Consider the following 15,985-nt stretch of genomic DNA (forward strand, 5'->3'; position numbering starts at 1 on the left):
CTGCTTTCTTTAATGTGTTTTCATCTAAGGATGGCTTCCTTTCACGACCATCATTGTCTTCAAGATTTTCATCTCCATGTCGAAACATTTGAACCAACGCCGAATTGTACGATCAGTAACAGGTCTATGGCTAAATGCCTAGCTAATGTGCCGTGTGGTTTTGATAGCGATCCTTACAAGTTTGTTAAAATCAGGAGTTCTATTTTCCTCGGTGGACTCAGCTGATAGCCCGATGTAGCTTTGCTATAAGAAACTACATACACACAAACACTCGTCCAAGTTTGAAGTCGAAGAGGAAAATCAGACGAAAGTCCTTCTTGTCAATGGTGCCTTGGGGGGTTTCGAAACTTACTCTAAGTAGAGTTGTAACAGCAGATAATTAAGACACCTTGTAAGCGACAAACGTTGAATTAAACGATAAGTTATTCAATATTCAGCTTCTCAATGTCATCGTTAGAATTCCGACATTTATTTCTGGACAACCTAAATATGAAAAAAAACCACCTATTTCTTGTACTTTATAGAAACATGAATTATATAAGATTGTGTAAGTAAAAAATATAATACATCTTTCATGTTAATTTTTTGTTTATTATAATAAAATAAAAATGTTGAATTGTGCAAAGTTATATAATGTAAGTGCACTAGAACTAGAACTTATGAGCCATTCTCCTCCTTAGAGTCAAACAAACTGCAGTGTTGTAGGAGAAATTCAGGACGTTTTTTAAACTTTGCATTATAAAATTAACTTAAAGTTTATATACTATTAGAACACTGATTATCAGCCACGATTTTATAACCTACTAATAGGTATGACATAAACCAAAATTTATTCATTCATCATTCATTCACCACTCGATTCCATCGAGGAACATAGGGCCGCAATCACTTGCGGATTCTTCAACAGGTTTTTAAAGTGAGTAGGTTGTTAGCCCACTGCACCGAGCCGTCTCTAATTTAGTAGTGTAAGACTAGAGGGAAGGCAGCTAGTCATCACCACCCACCGCCAACTCTTGGGCTACTCTTTTACCAACGAATAGTGGGATTGACCGTCACATTATAACGTCCCCACAGCTGGGAGGACGAGCATGTTTGGCGCGACGCGGGCGCGAACCCGCGATCTTCGGATTACGAGTCGCACGCCTTAACGGGCTTGGCCATGCCTATAAACCAAAATTACTTTAATGAAACTTCGTAACATGCGCAGTGAAGGATGGTTGGGGCGAGTTTTATAAAACACAAAAGATGTTTTATTTATCATATTTAGTCAGTTATACTAATATAAGAAGATATAGCTGCAGGAGTAGATGAGGGTAATTTTTGTACGAGGGCTGTTGGCTAGGGAGGAACTGTCCTTCAACCATCGAGACCGAAGTTTCAATGACCGAATGATAAGTCATTCTCTACTGACCATGAACATTGCTTATCAAAATTTTACCTCAGAGATTCGCACCCCACAGTATGTATTTACAGTAAGATAGATCAGGGCGTTACATTCAGTTCATGATGTACGAATTCAACAGGCCTCCATATATAAAACTTGTTTGCAACACATGGCAACAACTCGTTTAATTTTTAGTTTAACACTTTAAACTGGAAGCAAGAAATCGCAATTTATTTATGATTTGTCAGTGAATAAGATCAAAGAGGCATTGTTTCTCCCCAGTCAAAACCTTAAAAAAAATTCTCTCGTTTCAAATGTGAAAAAACTAACTGATGGCTAATAGGCAGAAATGGTTCCTCGATGAAACGCTGAAACGAGAACTACGTATCACAATATAATATATCTATTGAATACAATTAACACATGTTATTATTATGTATAATACAATCAGAAGATAGGTTATGGTAAGTGCTGGGAATAATGATATAATATTTCACACCAAGGATCTAAAACAAACCATGTTACAAAGAGGATATAAAGGTACAACACTCAGCGGGAAAACATCCTAAACCAGAGCAATACTAAACTTTGAAGTTTAGTTTAGTTTTTGAATTTCGCACAAAGCTACTCGAGGGCTATCTGCGCTTGCCGTCCCTAATTTAGCAGTGTAAGACTAGAGGGAAGGCAGCTAGTCATCACCACCCACCGCCAACTCTTGGGCTACTCTTTTACCAATGAATAGTGGGATTGATCGTAACATTATAACGCCCCCTCGGCTAAAAGTGCGAGCATGTTTGGCGTGACGGGGATGCAAACCCTCGACCCTCGGATTACGAGTCGCACGCCTTAAGCCACCTGCCCTAAACTTTCAAATACAATTTCTCTTGTTGTTATTTATCAAATTAAACTCAGAAACGTTTCATGAATTTTGAAAAAAAAAACACAAAAAACACATTTACATTTTCTACAACTCAACTTTCGTCTTAAACACGCATTTCATGAATTTTCCGTTGTCTCCTTCCGAAAACGCATAACTCTAAAGATATCCTTATTCACAGAAGAGAAAGTTACATCCCATCCAAGAATGGTTGTCGTACGTGCAATAAAAACTTTTGTCAAACCTGCAAGTTCATAAAACCGCTGATTCATTTTCTGACAAGTATAACCAAAAAATCTTTGAAATATCCAAAGAAATCAGTTGTAAAACAAGAGAGGCCAGTCATCTTATACGATGTAAAAAATAAAATCACCAATATGTAGGATAAACAAAACAACTCTCAGAGAACGTTTCTACAGCCAAAAATCTTCTATTAACACCGAAGAAAATCTCTGCTACTCAACACTTTAATTAACCTGATCATTCCATTAACGATGTTACTATCACAGAAGTTGGAAGCGAGATTCAAAACTAAAATTAATAGAGAAATTAAAGAAGCTTATTAGATTCTTAATCTAAATATCCCTCACTGTAACAGCGATAAGTATGAACACAGCAGACAGCTCGATATGGCTTTGGTATTTACCATAAGAAAAACACATAAACACACTTAATCTAATCAGTGTTTAGTCTTTTGGAATTAATCTAGATTCTGTAATCAGTGATTTCCGTTCATTGGTTTCATTTCTGTCAAAAAATAATTTTTATTCTTTGCTTTTTTTCATGTAATAAGAAAGCTAAATATTCTAAAATTTACTTTTATATACGACAATTTTTCATATTTATTTTAAAAAATTGATTAGCATAACATATCTTTTTCAATCAGTCTCCAGGTGTCACTTTTATTAAACTTAAATACTTAAGCATAGTTTTGAATATAATATACATATGTTTAGCTACTTCTAAATTAAAATATCCCTAAAATCTTTTCACATACACTCTCGCCATTGGCTATATTATATCGAAAATAATGAGACGCTTGCAATAGTACATAGAAAAATAGACATTTCCTGGAAAACCGGATAACCCTCATGATGTCACTAAACTTTATATATATATCACTCACTCGACTACATTACTATTTGCAGTTTGCCTCTGAAGAAGAAGGATTGGGTTGTAGGTTTTTTATTAATATTATTTCATAGGACATATTTAGAATATAATATATATTGTTATATGAGCCATTTAATAATATACTTAGCAAATGGTTTTTATAACGAATAAGTTATGCTGAATGCTGTAAATCACGAGATAATTTACTCATAGATATGTCTACCACATGCTATGCATTACGATATAATCCTGTCAGTGAAAGTCGTCTGTACAGTTATGTCTCATGACATTACCTGCTTAACTGATATGTTGTAGCCATTTCATATATTAATTATAATCCACACATTTGATATTTCTAGTAATAATACATACCGTGCATCATGATAGAGTGCACTCAATGTATGATTAGCATTATATGTATTGATATATTCGACTCAATGAGTATACTGCAGTACATGCTATTTGAATTTGTGATAAAAATTTTCTCCTCATAAATTTATCATACTACAAGCTTAATAATTTAAAAAAGAATGTTAACTTTTGCTTTTGTTTAAGTTGAATTCATGCATATTTTATGATATGTTTATTCTAAATATTTGATTATATTACCGCAGCTATAAATTAAAAACACATTTGACAAGTTATTTCTAATTTTAATTAATTTAAGATAATAACTTAGTAAAAAGACAGTGTACGAATGACAGTGCTATATAGATACAGACTACTGTGATGTAGCTAACGACAAAACTGTAATGTAATTTATACTAAAAATGTGTACAATATAATCAATACACATAGGTGATACCTTTATTGTAATTTTACAAACTATTGTTATTACAGAATCCAAGTCAATATACTAAATATATGAGATAAAAATATAATTCGAATATAATTATTTAGAGATTTATTGTGTAAGTAAAACAACAATTGCTTGAAGTTTGAATAACATGCATAATTACTGGTATTTTGGATACGTTATTTATATAGTTAATTATAAACATGTCTAATAAAGCTTATTATTTCGCTCTAAATGTACTGTCATAAAATCTGAATGTTTCCTATAACAACTTTTTGTAAATATCTCTGACGTACCTAAGTAAATCATTTTGCCTATGTTTATTGTTATGGGAGATGAATAACTTATTAAAGCAACTCTTTGTTTAATGAAAAGTAGTTATTTGTTTCTGTTTTATACTATATCAATTCTAAAAGAAATAAGAAGCCTAAATTTACTGAGCACAGCACGAGATCTTTCACGTCCACAATAACAATGGTACCATTCGGTACAGGAATTGTTTGTTTTCATTTGTATAGAAAACATTATCCAGACTCTAACAACAACTAACTTTGTGAAAGAGAGTCATGGATTAATGGTGTCTCATGGTTCATATCATTTATTATCATATATAGCTATCTTCATAAGTTTAGAGAGAAGGCAGTACTTGAAAACAATGACCTGAACAAAAACCTCTAGAAGTAATAATGCAAATATAGTGCTCCATGCTACACGCAAACACTTTGTAACAAAAATTGGACAAAGGCGAGGAGGAACATTAAACAACTGAATTAAAAACCGTGTCTATCTAATAGGAAAACCTATTCACCCGTCTCGCACCCTCCTACTTTTCAAACACACGAGGATGTTACTCTTCTTGCACTTTTAGTTATTAATATATAATAAGAGAGTATTTGAAATTGCGCTATTTAATTGAGTTGATGACTCTATCTATCTATAGATGATTTTCAGGGTACATTACAGTATAAGTATATTTATCTTGTTGTTTCTCAGATTACAATCTTACGGAACTATGTTACAGAGAGAATGCAATAAAAGATAATTACTGAATGTGCGTTACTTATTGGGTAAGTTTTAAATATGTAGTCATTTTGTTGTTAGTGGCATTAAATGTGTTCTCTCATTAAAACTGTCATTGCATGTAAATAACTTAATAGCACATTACTGAGATAATCTGTGATGGATAGAGCACAGATCTCCCACTGTGTAGTTTTATGTATGTATATATATATATGTAAATCATTAAGCTCTGTATTACTTAATAGTAAAATTGTAACTAAATAAAATGGAGGCCACAAAAAATCGTTCGTTTGAAACAACCTTTAATGTGTTTGGATATTAATAATGACTATTTCAAAGTATTGGCTCAGCAAAATAAAAGCGAATTGGAGATGTAAAGCCTCCAAAATCGCAGTGTACAAGTACATGGAACAAATAAAAAATTCACTGTTTCAACGAATCTTCTTCAAATTAAGTAAGTAACTTTCTTGTACCAGACAAGATGTTAGTTTATATATCTATAAAATAGACGATGAGCTATTTTAGGCATATAATTAAATTTTACGTGGGTTGGTAGAGACTCTGATGAGTAAAAAATCGAATCGGTTATATGTGCGCCTCGTACTAGGTATTACTGACGCAGAAAGATATAGCTAGGCCTGGCATAGCCAGGTGGGTTAAAGCGCTCGACTCGTAATCTGAGGGTCGCGGGTTCGAATCTCCGTCACACCAAACATGCTCGCCCTTTCAGCCGTGGGGGCGTTATATTGTGAATTGTCAATCCCACTATTCGTTGGTAAAAGAGTAGCCCAAGAGTTGGCGGTGGGTGGTGATGACTAGCTGTCTTCCCTCTAGTCTTACACTGCTAAATTAGGGACGGCTACCGCAGATAGCCCTCATGTAACTTTGCGCGAAATTCAATAAAACAAACAAACAAACAGATATTGCTAATAAAAAGGAAAGAAATAAGTATAATTACAATGTAATGTTTTAAATAAAGATTATAAAGGGATATGCGACAGGATCTCAGTGAATTAACTTTCTAATAATCATTTAGTTTAATTATATAATACGATTCAACACATCTATATTTATAGGAATAGTTGTTTAACAGAGAAAGAGAAAAAAAGTTTCCCTTTAACCTAAACTTATACATTTAAATCAACACAACGTCCTGCGGATAGGAAGTCCATATGATTTTTGTTGTCTAACGATGGAGTTTATAAGGTTATTACTCAAATTATTTTAAAAGTCTTGGATCTGAATATTATGAAGAAGCGTTAGTAACATTCAGTTATATTTATTTCATAAAATCGCACTTCATAAATTTAGAAAGGTATTTCCAGACCAACATTAATGTAGCTAGAAACGTACATGTTATATAAATATTCGTATATATTATTTTCTTTAGCCTTCAGATGAAATAGTCTTCCTGAAATACAATGATGATTCACAGCATCCGTCACTTTTATTTGTTTGTTTGTTTGTTTGTTTAATTTCGCGCAATACTACACGAGCCATCTCTAGTTTAGCAGTGTAAGACCAGAGGGAAGGCAGCTAGTCATCAACACCCACCGCCAACTCTTGGGCTACTCTTTTACCAACGAATAGTGAGATTGAGCAAACATTATAATGCCCCCACGGCTGATAGGGTGAGCTTATTTAGTGCGACTGGCATTCGAACCCGCGATCCTCGGATTACGAGTCTAGTGCCTTGAACACCTGGCCATGCCGGGCCTTGAATCCGATGGTAAGAAAGCTGAAAATATTATACGGGAATTTGAATCTCGCCATTGAAGATGCTCCGCCCCTTCAGAAAGGGCGTTATATAGTAGGGTTAATCCCACTATTCGTTAACAAAAGATTGGATCGAAAGTTGGCGGTGGGTGTTGTTGTCTAGCTATCTTCTCTTTAATTATATCACTGCTAAATAGAGACTATTAGCGCATTCAGCCCTCGACCGAGTAGTTTTATGCGAAATTCCAAAAATAAACTATTATAAAATGTGCATACAACCATAAAACTAACGGAACTAAGACATCTGTAGAACCATAAAACTAACGGAATTAACACATCAGTAGATACTAGTTTTACATTGAAACGCCATGTTTAAATAATGTTTGACAAGGTTTCAGAACAACTCCCACTTTTAAAATTACTGTTAATAATGATAGTTTTTATGGTAAACGAAAAGCATTTCGAGCTGGTGAATTATTATACAAACATCACGCAAAAATCCAACAAACAAATAATAATGAAAGATGAAAAAATACTGAACACAAGTTGAATACATATAATGCTTGCTCTGTTTTTCTTTTTTTAAACAGATCTTAAGATAATTTTACTTCCTATCTAAGACACAGTAAACATAGAGAACAAGTAGTTACTGATGATAACTATACAGAAGAATTAAGGACGAAGATAATCAAAGATAAGAAAGCAGGACTGACGATAGTCCTGTAAAAAGTTGTTGTTTTTTTTCTATTATAAAATGGTTTTGCTTTATAATTTTTAATCGTGTGTCTAGGTGGAAACATTTGATAATTTTACTCTTCCATTATTAGTTTACAATATATATCTGCAGTCAGCAGACTCAAGCAATTTTTCTTTTGGATTGAATGTAGTTATTATATCGTTGTAAGCTAGATGTCAAAAGGTCATAAACATGTACTAATCTCTTTGATCAAGTGAAAATTATGTCAATTTGGTCTTTCTGTGTCTACACCCTGGTGCAATACAAACTAATCTCAAAGAGTGACACAGATACCTATACAACTTTTAATAAGCTGAACATTCATACCTCGAGTATGCAATTAACAATGTTTATGATGTAGGTAACAAGAATTTTGCGATACTGCACTTGGACTCTTTTGTCAACTTTGAAAGCATAATATAATATAAACCATTTCTGTTTTCGTCCTTTGCAGATATATTTGGGAAGTCTTCTCCTTACCCAAGCAGAGAGAAACAAACTAAGAAAACACAAACTTATTGTTATATGTTTGTAACTCTGTATCTTACCTGTACACTGATGTATATGTCAGTTTCCACTGCCCCTGTTTAATTTATTCTCAGTTTAGTTTTTTTATTACCACTGGTTACACACAGTTGGCAACTTCATGCATTTTAATTGTATTTTGTAGTGTAACAATATTAAAACTCTTAAATCATAACAAAATCAAAGTTTGGGCAGTCTAAGTTTGCATTCATTAGAGTATTATTTGAAGAGGTAGTATACTTAATATTTTTTTACTAATACTGCTGCTCCCCGCCAGTACAGCGGTATGTCTTCGGATTTACAACGCTAAAATCAGGGGTTCGATTCCCCTCGGTGGGCTGAGCAGATAGCCCTTTGTGGCTTTGCTATAAGAAAACACACACTAATACTGCTTTTTATTTAACAAGTAAATATTCGACAAGCAGCAAATGTTCATAAAAGAAATATGAGTAATGGGACGTAGAGTTACGTTTGTTTTGTCAGCAGCAGCAGGTAGCGATGTCATCGAACTACAATAGGTGAAATTATCTGTAGAAAGTGAAATTTCAAACAGTAGCTCATCCTATCGCCACAGGTAGTATTCACTGTGCATGACACAAGGTTTTAGTGCATTACATTCAAACTTTATTTCAACTACTTTTTATTTATGTTATACCAAATAAAGTATCATAAAAATCTTAGCTAGTAATCTATATTTTAATAGTATATAAGTTTTATGTTCATAATTATACAAAAGGATATTTCAAAAATTTTGAATTTCCTCAGTGTGACACATACAACACATTTTTTCTTAGCATGTTATCTTGTCTATTGCATCCACCATAGCTCGAGAAAGTATGAAATTATACGTAATTTACTCTGTGTTAAATTGTCTTAGCTTAGAAAAACCATACTTGTGGTAGTGTTCAATTTTGTTTGGTTACAAAGCTATAGAATAGAAAATCAAACTCCACGTATCACACTTACTTCTCATATCATCTATTTCGTACTTCTTTGAATTTTTTCTCTTATATTTAATTACACGATCCTTATAACCAATAGAAAGTCAAAGTTTTCATTATCAAATGTCAATTTCACTCAGTATACTAACATCGTTCCTGTGAGAAAGTTAACGACTGGCTTTGAAGAATTTATAACGAAGCTTGCCCCATAGCTAGAAATCCATAACATTTTTGAGAGGTAAGGGAATTTGCCTAATCTTTGCATGTTATTAATCTTTTTTGTTTTGTGAATTATTTAATTAGGTAGAAATTATTTAGTGTATTAATATCAGTAGTATAAAAATATTAGGGTTAACTCTCTTCAACAATCAAGAGTAAAACAAAAGAAGTTCGATTATGTATTTTATTTCTTGTTATTCATGTTTATTCTTTAGGTATAACTATAAAAGTAGCTAAAATGTAAAAATATGGACCCTTTTGAGTTAGTCAAGATTAAACTCGGTAAAATAAATAATAATAATATTATAAAAAATGTTTCTCAAGGCACACACACGAGCAGCTCTCAGTAGATCATGTGTAATGTATCATAATTCGTTGGCTTAACGTGAACTGCACGTGCTACGAGTGATTTACAACTTTTGATGCTTCGTAGTTAGACACAGTGAAAAGAGAAATTAAACAGTAAAATTTAATTATAAATAGTGTATACTGTTACGAACTTAGAGCTACTTAGGATAAACAAATTTAGTTTAATGTTACAATTTGAAGTCATTCTAGAAAGAAAAATATAATTTATACTTATTTCAATTTTAGTTGTTAGGTACGAGGGTGGTGAGATTGACCGATTCCGTTTTGAGAGAGAATAGATAAAATAACAGACAAACTATAAAATTTTATTGAAAGAAATTGAAATGCATTTACGACATTTCATGGATCACACAAAAGAAATTTGAGATTTTTGAGATGAGGAAAAGTATTTTTAATTTTAACATGAAAATTATTTTGCACACGGATAATTCACAACAAATACTTAATATATTCATGGACAAATCTTTATTTTAATTTGTTAAAATACTTTACTAAAACATTACTATTTTGTATGAAAAACTTATATTATTAACTGAAATACTGTCAAATTTTGTGAATTTAAATTAAAGTTTAAGATTACTTTAATGCTTTACAGATCAGTAACCGCAGTTCGAATCATATCTCATATTGTTAGCATCTAGAATAAATCCTTTATTTTTCAAATGTTACTTTGTAGTTGTATTTCTGTATTTCATACTGATGACTCTTTGTTATAAGTTCCATACCCATGTGTGACACCACATACATACATATTAATCTATACATAATATATTGCTATATACGTATATCTCATCAACATTACATATCATCATATACGTTAGTAGCTGTAGACATATTGCCTCTGGCTCCCATGTCATTACCATTGTAACCTCTACCAGATGCATCTTGATAGATACAGTGTTATAACATATGGCCATATATGAACCATTAAACACACCACTTCGTTTCGCAAACACGACATAAATAATCTCATAAATAATAATAAGAATCAATAAAGAGATATAGCATCACCTTTCAGTCACACTGTACTTTGGCTTTTCTATATTGTACATCTGAATTAATATCGTTTGCTGAACCATATTCCTGCAACGTTGTGATTATTTGTGTTATAACCTTTCTAGAATTTTAAAGTTTTTAAGACACTTCAGCAATACATGACCCGCCCATAGTTTAAACATTCTGCAATACAGGTAGTGTTAAAATTGTTTAAAAATGACTACTACTGTAAACAGTTCGTTTCGTATTCATTCACAATTAATATTCAAGAGCCATGAGCGTGTGATTCATGTATGCTGTTGTACATTAGGTGACAACAGAGCTTTAAACCTAGTATCTTTGACATTGGTATACTGTCATGGACATACCAACTCAAGAATGCTTATTAAAGCATATTTTAAGAACCGGAATGCTTATTCACAGGCTCTGAAAATACCATCATCTCAAAATAATGTGATCTTTGAAATGTTGTTGCTCAATTTTATACAAAACATATCTAAGAACGTCTACTTGTTTACACATAAATTTACAATATCCTTATTTCAATTTTAACCTACTCTTCTTATTAACTGCAGCGCTGTCAATATATTTTCAGCAGCGAACTTAATTATGTGAGCAAGTGGAAAAACATCATCTATATAGAACAGGAATCTCTCCCGTCGTATACCCCCTCAGTGTGAGCTCATTTAACCACTCTAAAATGGTGGGATCATTGGAAAGTTGGATGATAGGAAACGCTTACAAAGAATCTTGAGAGCTGAAAGTAATTTTGAGTTTGCTCTCGCCATTCAGTTCGACTTGCTAGTGTCAGGTCTAAAGTGTTGAATCTTTGAGTATCTTCCAAAGTATCCACACATTTGTTTATTTATAAGAGAACAGTAGGGTATAGTATTGGTAAATCCTTATTCTTTATTATAACCTCTTTTGGGAATGATCACATGCTTCCTAAAAAATATATGTGCCAGTTTTAGAGCTGGTAAATCCCTAATGATCCATGGAAGCTTATATGACAGCTATTTAATCAGACTTGCATCGCTTATGTATTTGATGACTAGTAAATTTTATCTGTTACAGTTAGTCATTTGGCCCAGTAAAAACATATTCATACTTATCCAACAAATTACGAGCTTTTGTTCCCTTCTTGACTTTGAATTAAATATTGCAAACTTGGACTTATCCATCTATAATACTCTTTTTCAATCAACAACACTTCAGTTTTTGTACTGTTTAGCAAATTTATATTTCTTGTCAATATTTGGAGATCGAAGTAACTTTTTTCTAACTGTTACACGACCACATATTCCATTCTTGTAGAATTCTCTTCATATTGCAGATCTGAACACTTTTGTGTTGTTTGGTACACGGTCGTTTATTCCATGCTTGAGATCAGTAGCTGTCTCTCTTCTGTCCTGAAGACTACATAAACGAAGATACTTAACATCGCTATCGTTAAACTTTGCTGTTATATATCTTTTTCCCATTTTCAAACTTACCTCTCTCTGCCTTTCGAGAGTGTTTGGGGAGCATATAAAGTTTGCAGCAATTTGTGGTAGTGTCCAAACAGTGTCAAGTAAAGTTTTTATACGAATTAAAAATTTTGTACGCTTCTTGAGACAAAATACTATAAATGGTTAAACATGTTTTAATCAAAATTTATTTGTGGAGTACTATTAAACTGATTTCTGTAAGAATACACCGATAATATATGCTAGCTTCTTTTTTTATACAGTTAAGACACTGCGTGGTGTACCACGACAGTTATTTCAGACCCTAATTGTGATTAGTGTGTTCATTCAAGCAGAACCCTTATGACATTCTCTTGGTACAAGTATATGGGAATTCTAAAAAAAGATAATTATCCTCAACAGAGATAAGTGAAGCATTACTGTAATGTTGAAATTTACATTCTGTAATTGCGTGGAAGAATTTGCCCCATAAAATGGAAAGAAAACGAAAAAATATTCCCTTGTTTTAATACGTTTGCACACTACTGTATTTTAAGAGCAAGTACCAAATGCTACACTGCTCTGAGAGAGATTAACTGACCACTATACCTTTTGACACAAGCTGCTTGCTGTATGTACCTGTTTTAGTGGTAATATCTAACCTTGTCTCCATTATTTTTCTATATCTGTATGTCAAAATATGGGTAGTTTACTTTGAAATAACTCTAGTGCCCATAAATACATCCATAGAGAAATGCTTTGTTTCTGTTTTTGATGTAATATTTTTGAGCAGCCTTCATTTGAATTGGCTGAATAGAGGACAAGTAATGCCCTATCTATTTTCTAGGTATTAGTATGGTTGCGTAATGCTGTTGAATTGCCTTTAGCAAAACAAAACCTTAATGTGAGGTACTCACTTAAATTAGATAAAGTCTTTTCCAGGCACAACCACTGCCACAATAACTGTGTTTTTTTTTTTTTTCTTATGAGCTATTTTAAATCATAACTTGAATCATCATTGCCACAAAATCTACTTTTGTTAGCATTAAAATATTTCTTAATACCTAAATAGTGTCTTCTTATTTTATTAGAATGTATTTCAATGAACTTATTTAGAACGCCTATTTTCACCAGATGAAACCATTGTGTGTGGGATCTCTTCCTCAAACTCATGCAAGGCTCTAAATGTCGTGCCATGAATTTAATTTAATAGGGCAGTCGGTTTTCCACCATGTCAAATGTCTGGAAAATGTGGACAAAAATGAATTTCAGTCCCTTAGCTATGCCCTGTTCAAATACTTAATATGATCAAGATCTATACCATTCAAACTTAGGGTGAAGCACTGTATCACCTGTTCCTGATTACTACCAGTCCAAAATAAAATTCCTCTATAAAGTGTCTAAGCCCTCTTTTACCACCCCTTAAACAAATTTAACTGATCTGCCTTTTCTCTTTTCCAGCTACCTATTATTCAGCCGTGACTGTGTATCCCTCTTTTCAGAGAGCTTTATCACTTCCTCACAGGTCACAATCTTCGCCAATCTGTACTTATTGTATCATCTGTTTGTGAATGGGGTCTATCAACAACACCTTCTATCCATCACTTACACTGACACTGAAGAGACAATCCATTCTCATCTTATATCGCCAAAATATACATTATCATGGTGATCCTGAGTCATCCATATCTCCTGTGTATAGAACTTAATCTTCAAGAAGAAAATCTCTTTGGTAACATTACAAAAGTTTAGAAGAGCTTTGGCCAATTTATCCATTTAGAAAAAATCAGACACATCACAAAACCAAATGCTGTGAACATGGTAACAAACTGTTCCTTTGCAACTTACTTTGTGCTATTTTTACTTTCACTATGTTTCCATCGAGTAATTGGGTAGAAACTGTAAAGTAACTGGAGGCTTGTATGTAAAGGTATTGCAGAGTAGAATCCTGACTTTAAGTGAGTTTGACACACATAAAGAGGCTGGATACAAATCGAACACCTGTAAAATAATCTTTATTTCAATTAATCAGCAATCAGTTTTAACAGCAGCTGTAAGCGATGGTTTCTTTACTCGAAAGATATGTATTATTATGTTAACCCTCTTTGTATAGGTAAATTAACGTGTTTGTATCACGATCTTTTCCAGAATTACTTTCAAAACGTAGTCTACTTTATTATCAATCAATCAAAATAAACTTGTCGTCAAAAGTAGTTAATAAATCAAATGTTATTATTGTGTAAGTTTTAATTTTTTAACATTTAAAAGGAAATATTACAATAAATTCTCAATTTTCCCTTGTATGAGAACCATGATATTGTCTTCTAGGTTTTGCTCACTTTCTAATTTATTTACCACTTTTTTCTAGCCTACAGAGTTTAAGGTAAGTTAGTCATTACAGTATTGATATTAGGAAGAAAAAATATAATTATATAGCACTCAATCTTCTTCGTTTCACACCGGGACAGCAGTAAGTCTACAAATTTACAACGCTAAAATTAAAGGTTTAATCTCCCTTGGTGGAGAAAGGAAAAAGCCCGATGTGACTTTGTTATGAGAAAAGCACACACGCCCCAATCTTCTTATAAGACATAAGCTAGAAAATCATACCTACCTGTTACATTATCTCTTTCACAAATTTTTTATTTTATTTTCTATTACATCATTTATAATTAATGGAAAGGTAAAGTTTCAACCTATAAAATGATATGAAATGCTACGTTGTTATCACTACAGTGTTTTAGCTAATTCATTTTCATTTGAAAGTTTCTCTCGTAGTGTTCAGATCAAGAAACTAAGAGGATTATTTAATGTTATATCTCAATGAAATTATAATAGTCATAAAAATTGTTTACCTTGTCCGTGTTATTATTCATTGTTCTAATGTGCATTATTAAAATAAATAAAAATAATTAATATTCTAGTACCATCACTTCAAAGAATAGACTTAACTTTCATTGGCAAACGATATTGTAAAAAGAGACGTTGAACATAAGAGCTATATGTCTAATTTTACTTTACATTGTTATTTATTGCTATAAAAGTAGTTAACATGAAAAAAATTGTTTATGTATTACGTTTTTCAACATGGTAACTTGAGCTAAGCGTTCACCAAACATTTACAACTTGTGTGGCTGGATTATTAATTAGATATAGTTCAAAGGGTAATAAAACAATACAAATTAAGTACAAACAGATGTGGGCTCTTATAGGTCTTAAGTTATTTATGGTAAACAATTGTAGTTTTCTATTACATCTGCAGTAACTAATGTATAGACAGAGTTAGGGTAAAGAAAATAACGTATAAAATATAGAACTTAACTTGATAAAAGATTTATATTTATTTAAGAGAATTTAGTATTTACACAAATGAAACAGGATAATTTTCATTTTAGATGAAGAAAAGTGTTTTTAATCTTCACATCAAAAATTATTTGCATTTAGACTTGTCAACACTCTGAATAAATATATTCATGACAGAGCTATAGTAAATATATTTACCTTTAAAATATGATTTTTTTTTCTACAAACGACTTGTAATGTTTACAGAAAACTTGTGATTTTTTTTGTAAAAGTACACTTACAATATACGTTATTGGATAAGTACTCTCATAATTACTTCGTGATCACAAAGTCCATGTAATCCATCGACCCTTCAGAAAGGTGTTAACGAGCTACTCTCAAATTTTAAGTAAGTTCTAAAGTTTTATGTTATATTTGTCTCTCACAAGCTCAAATTAAAGTTAAAACGAAAGTCAAAAGGTAAGGTTAAGCTGAATTATATTGTTCCATACTGACAAAACATGACATTATGTAATAAAAACAACAATTCCATTTTTCTCAAGATG

The 15,985-nt window shown here is 32.3% G+C and overlaps 1 long non-coding RNA gene across 2 annotated transcripts; it reads left to right on the forward strand.

Moving 5' to 3' along the window:
- The first annotated feature begins 3,395 nt into the window (after window positions 1–3,395).
- Window positions 3,396–15,737, forward strand: LOC143222838 (uncharacterized). 2 transcript variants are annotated; one of them, XR_013012529.1, is made up of 4 exons: window positions 3,400–3,437; window positions 5,164–5,237; window positions 9,249–9,346; window positions 13,599–15,737. It is a non-coding gene; the product is annotated as an uncharacterized LOC143222838 (long non-coding RNA). The 2 variants fall into 2 exon arrangements; XR_013012528.1 differs by lacking the exon at window positions 5,164–5,237 and having other exon boundaries at window positions 3,396–3,437.
- Window positions 15,738–15,985: the final 248 nt, after the last annotated feature.

The sequence above is a fragment of the Tachypleus tridentatus genome, chromosome 8 (assembly GCF_004210375.1).
Source record: "Tachypleus tridentatus isolate NWPU-2018 chromosome 8, ASM421037v1, whole genome shotgun sequence".
Lineage (NCBI taxonomy): Eukaryota > Metazoa > Arthropoda > Merostomata > Xiphosura > Limulidae > Tachypleus > Tachypleus tridentatus.